This window comes from Puntigrus tetrazona, chromosome 16, assembly GCF_018831695.1.
Source record: "Puntigrus tetrazona isolate hp1 chromosome 16, ASM1883169v1, whole genome shotgun sequence".
Taxonomy (NCBI): Eukaryota; Metazoa; Chordata; class Actinopteri; order Cypriniformes; family Cyprinidae; genus Puntigrus; species Puntigrus tetrazona.
This window is the reverse complement of record NC_056714.1, coordinates 25,033,347-25,039,672: the sequence shown is the minus strand read 5'-3', so window position 1 is coordinate 25,039,672 and position 6,326 is coordinate 25,033,347.

The following is a 6,326-nucleotide window of genomic DNA, read 5'->3' as shown; positions in this document are numbered from 1 at the left end:
AAAGGCTGTGAGAGATTCAAGTGGGACATATGTTTGAACATTCCTATAAAGTAATTTATTAATGGCTGACAGTGCTGTTCGTGTGCATCTGCTGTTTCTCCAAAAGAATAATGATGCAATTTATATAGTGCAAAAATAAATGACTCTGGTTAAATGTAACGTATTTTTAGAATGTAAAATTTTAGCCCTATATATTCAATCCGATGTTGCCTTTGTTTTATTAATTTAATAATAAAAAAAAAACATTTACTGTTGCAACTACAGTCATAAAGCCAGCAGGTTTGTAATATATGCTAGTATCTGGTGTGTTTAATTGTGTTAAATTTTTCTCATGATGCAAGGTTTTCACAAATTTTTATAAATTTTAAGATGGCATCACTTTTACCAAAGATCCTTTAAAACATGAAGTATGGATTTGTCACGAGAAGTTGTGAGACAGAAAGACAGCTTTGTTAGCAATCCCTCATGTCACCGGCCTCTGGCTTCTCACAAGATCTTCAGAGAAAGTGGATCTAGCTGAGGATGGAGTCACATGGCTAGTTGCCGGAGGCTGACTTTAGTATTAGCCTTAGAATTAACATTTATTACCAGCAAAAGTTACATAATAAAGTTACATAGATAAAGTCTCTAGTGTACTCTTTTGCGTTTCATAAGGCGCTTTTCCACTATCAGGTCGAATGGTTCTAAGAACTGTCAGGTACGATTCCAGTTGTTTGTCCACGCGGCAGGATTACAAACCTTTCTCGGTTTAGAGAACCATGCTAAACTGTGCCGGTAGAGTGGGTGTCCGTGACGTCGTCACTCAAGATCTATCACTTGTCTGTTGCCTGGCTGCTAGTCTCTCAGTACCTTGCTGAGCGCACTAATTTGAGCAACGTAAACACAAATTAATAATAAAATCTAAAGAATTTTCTGATCATCCTCCATAACGCTGTGTTATTTACACCTTATATCATATGTTAACATTTGTGTTACCACGGTAATGACTGACGCACTTGAACTGAATCCGTTATCAGCCCCGCAGTGGAAAACGAATCAGCACAGAATGGAACGGTTCTTCAAAGAGAACCGTTTGGCCAGATGGTGGAAAAGCGGCTATAGAGAGAACAACAAAACAGTAAAGAAATTGTTTAGCAAGCTAATTCATGCATAGCAAGTTTTTCTAAAGCTTAGCGTGAGACATCAGGTGTAAACCTAGAAGAATGTGAATATTAATGATTCATTTCAAAAGACTGCAGTCTGTCAGTACACCCTCAATTGCTTTTCCTTCACTGCTGGCATAATTACTGGTTTAGCCTTGTGAGTTTGTGACACCAGAGCCCTGTTAAGTGTTGATAATGGCAGTCCCAGCATTCCTACAGCTGGAGCCTCAAGGCTGACTGGAGAACTGGAAACTACACACAACCTCCCGTTGCCATTGCGTTTGTATGTGTGTTTTGTGGAAAGGATCTGTCAGGTCATGCGTTTTTATCTCACTGCCAAAATTTTGCCTTATAAAAACATCTTGGGGCAGTTGAATTTGCATTTAAGCTCTCTTAAGGGAACATTTGCCTTATCTAGATTACAAATTATTTAGTTTGTGAGCATGTGGTTTGTGGTAAAGGGTCACTTGTTGAGTTGTGTTACTTATTATTTTATCAGTTTTGTCTTTGGCAGTCAAAATTTGAAAATGTTAAACAGCTTGAAAAAACAAGTCAACATCACCATTAATATTGCTCCTTTGAACAAATGCTCAGCTTTAAAAGTCGTGCTGCATAATATTTTGGTTTCATTTTTGTTTCTTCAGATGCTTAGAAAAACCATGTTCAAAAACATTTATTTGAAATGTAATTGTTCTAACATTCTATGTTTTTTTTATTAATTTAATGCACCTTTGCTAAATAAAAGCAATTAATTTACATAAAATATATTTTTATACATTTATAGCATGATGATGGACAACCACACACATTTTCCTAAAACCTTTAAAAACCTCTACACTTTTAAAAATAAAGGTGCTTAAAAAGGTTTTCACAGCGATGTCATAGAAGAATCATATTTGGTTCCACAAAGAACCGTTCAGTCAAAGGTACTTTCAAGAATTATCTCTTTCTTACTTCTTTATAATCCAAAGAAGAACCTTTTTTTGCCACAAAGAACCTTTTGTGACAAAGATGTTCAAGGTTCTTTATGGAACCATTTAGACAGAAAGCTTCTTCTATGGCATTGGGAAGCACCTTTATTTTTAAGAGTGTAATACTCATACTACTCATACTTTCTTTCAACTTAACTCTAGTAACAAATAAAAGACTTCATACTTTCGTAATATCTCCACAATCAGAAAGGAAGGAAATGAAGGAGGGTTGTGAAAGTACGTGAGATCTTTCAGAAGCTGTGGGTTTTGGCCTGTGTCTTTGAATGGGGGGGTGGAGGACTCAACGATGCTTGGCTGCTGGGGTGTTGAACTGTTTATGTAATCCAGCCAGCCATCACCCCTCCCAGGCTTTTAGTCCTGCTTTCTCTGGTTTAAACCCTTCATCCCCCTCCTTTAGCATGAGGAAGAACACTGAGGCCTTGTGCTGGTCCAGGCTTGGGGTTCCGGGCCCGGTGCCGACCGTGGAGGGACCACGTCAGTCTCCCCCGAGCCGTTTCCTGCCCTAACCCTCCCATCTAATACCAAACAGACCTCATTCTGCTTGTGTTCCTCGACAGGACTGAGCCAATGGGTGTGCCAGAACCCTCCATGCTCTTTGCACTTATCAAAAACATCAGAAAACAGAGAAGGTCAGCGTGGAGTGTTAAACAGTCTCCATAGTTTCAGTCTCGCTGTAGCAGAATCGTTCACCTCATAGTTGTCGACGGAAATGAGTTAGGTCGCTTTTGCTGTAAACAACTTTTTATGAATGGGAGTGGCAGTTTCTCACAGGGACAACAGTGGGAAAACTTATATATGTTTTTGTTTGTTTCATCCTTATATAAGTGGGTGGAGACTTTACCTGCAGGGAAATATGATCAGTCCTTAGGAATTAATGAGGTTAATTAGTAGGTAAGATGTTTCTGCTATTCTCCGGCACATATTTGTTCATCAAAATCTTTACCCAAATCTTTTGAAACACTTTGAATTCGGGACAATAGTTTTCAATCGTTTTTTTTTTTTTGTAATTACATGTTAATTTGAATTATTTTAATACATCAAATTAAAATATAATGATAAAAGGTTTGTTCGAGCCATTCTATGAGTCTGTAGATTTACCAATTTTCATCTTTTTCTTGATTCAACAAAGCCCTGTTGAACTCTCTCCAGGAATCCTTGGCATTCATCTCAGCACATATTTTTTATGCTACAGAATTGGGCAATTTTCTATCATACGCACTTGCTCCTGTTGCAGCATCTGAAATAGCATATTTATTATTCACAGCTGCAATTATCTCAGTCAATTATCAGATTAGTGGTTGGCTGGAAAACTAGTAACTTCTCTACAGGAAACTGCTCTCAATTAAAGACCTACAGTACTGTAAAAGGAGACTGTATAGTGGTAGAGTTTACTGGTGTATAGGGCACCCTCACAGCTAACAATATTTAGCCTTTTATATTATTATATCTTTGGGTTATTGGTAATTGGTTACTTTTATTTTTTTAAAGAAAGTTATACATTTAATTACTTTTAAATTGATCAAACATGGCAGTAAATGCGTTTATAATATAAAAAGTTCAGTTTTTAATTAAATATTATTATTATTTAAGGTTATATGTTTTTTAAGTTATTTTGAACTTTCTATTCATTAAAGTATCCTGAAAAAGAAAATGTTTTTTTTTTACATTGGTAATAATAATAAGCACAAAACTGGCCTATTGGTATAATTTCTGAAAGATCTTGTGATAAAAAACTGGAGAAATGGCTGTTGATAATTTTGCTTTGCTGATATAGGACTAAATTACACAGACATAAAAAAAATCTAAACTAGAAAAGACTTACTTTAAATTGTAATAACGTTTCACAATATTACTTTTACTGTTGGTCCGATAAATGCTGCCTTGATGACATAAACATGCATGAAGATAAACAGTAGATTTACATAGATATAGATTCATAGATATAACATTTGTATTTTGTAAGCAAAATGACAAGACAGAGAAATAAAAGTTCTCTTAAACAATGTTTAAAACTTGTATAGATTTCCATTCCACATCTCAAAAGGGGTTAACTGAATTATGGCTTTCTTTTCATGCACATTCATCTTCTAACACACCTGGTGAGCTTTATCACCTCATTTCACCTCGGTTATGGTCTCAGCAGACAAGCACAATCTTGCCTGTGATATCCTCCTGTCTCCACCACCCATCACAGCAGATTTCTCACATGAACACATTTGTGCATCTTCTGACAAATATGCTGATAAGTGCACGTCACCCCACTCTCTCTCTAAGCTGTGAATGCTCTTGTAATTCACTCCTTTGTGTAAAAAGTGAGTGCTGGGTTTATGTATGACTGGTCCAACCTGGACAGCACTTTGCCTCCCTCTGGTCTGTCTCTAGTTTTACTCCCCCATGCTCCCTGCTAGCTTTGAAGAGCCGCTGCACTGGTGTGTAAATCAGCCCGTGGGACAGGTGGACATCTGCCAGCTATGTGGAGATCCAGGCAGGGTGTCAAAGGGGACGGAGAGCTCTGGTATAGACCACTGGATCTTCTCTAAAAGTGGGAGGTGACGTGAAAATGATTGAATTGGACAAACATCATTTATGTCGTCTATTACATCAACTGATATGATGCAAATGTGTCTGGAAGATAACAATAACAACTAGATTTATGAAGTTTTCTGAGGAAAACGGGAGTGGTGCTTATACAGTGTTGTAGTAAATGAGTCTGACGAAAAACTGGACGTGGCTCATGTCAGATTTCAGCACATATTTAAGTCCAGGGGCTCAGAAACCATCCTTACAATTCTTTCAATCAAAATCTTACAATCATTTCTCAGATATGTGTACGTGCGATTCATAGAATGAACAAGCAAACAGAAAACGTGAGTACGCCTCTCTTTCAGACGTGAAATTGTTGAAAGACTCCTAATTAATGCCATTAGTATATAAAATATCACCTATCATCATAATTTAGAACAGCGAGCTGTTAGAACAGCTTACATTTTCAAAAACCTGCAATAATCCCACAATAAAAAGTGCGTACATCTGCTCAGACCCTGGCTAAGCACTTTTCCGCTTCAAAGAACATTTTTATAAATATGAACACTGGTGTGGATTTAAGCGCATACACACTTTATAAATGAGACCCCAATCTTTTGGGTTTTTGAGTCAAAAACCCCTGAAAATATTTGTTTTTGAAATATGTTTTTGAAGATGCATTTGAACCAAATGTTATGTATAACAGCAATAAATATTATTTATTTCTGTTATAGGAAATCTTGGATTTTTGGCAAATATTTCTTTAGTCATTGACACTTAATCCTTCAGAAATCATATTAATAAGCTGATTTTAGAAACTGTATTTTAATATTTAATATGCCAACTTTTCGAAATTAATTTTTGGTGAATAGAACAAAAAACAGGATTTGTTTGAAAACAAAATCCTTTGTAAGATTGCAAATGTCTTTACTGTTACTTTTAATCAATTTAATATTTCCTTGCTTAATGAAATCCTAAAATAAATACAATAAATAATTAATTGATTAAATAATTTTAAAAACTGTATACCATGTCTATATATTATAAACATGATACCTTTGATTAAATTTTTTTATTTAGTAGTTATATTTTTTTTATTTGAGGGACATGGTCATTACTCCTAATAGCTTTTACTAACCTTAGAAAGCTAGTTTTGTGTACTACATAAAAACTAACTATTCAGTAAAAAAAAGTAACACACTACATTTACATTTTGGTGTTATATTAAGTGACATTCTTAGCATCAATTAAGTGTTGGGAAGTGTTTTTAAAAGTAAGGCTGTCTATTTCCGTATAGTTAGTTAGTTTTTGAGCTTTTTAGCTGCTTGCAGTGTAGCTAACCACTTTTTCAAAACAGCAGATACAGTGTAGTTCTGTGCTGTGAACTGCTTTCAATTATGATTAGCATGTAGCTTGGCAAGCTACAGTTTCAGAGACCCCTCTCCAAACTGAGACTGTTCAGTCAGTGATTCTTTCAAAGGCTCTTTCATTCTTCTGTTCTTCCATGTTTTATTCAGTGTGGAAAATCTTAGTTAATTGGTCTGGAGTTGGCTTTTCATGGCTGTTTCCCTAACAACAGGGGAAAGACCCCTCTCCCTCCTTTTTTTTTCTTTCCCAAACCCTGCCCATTTAAGGCTGTACCACTTTTTTCCCTTTTCCTCCCTCTAGC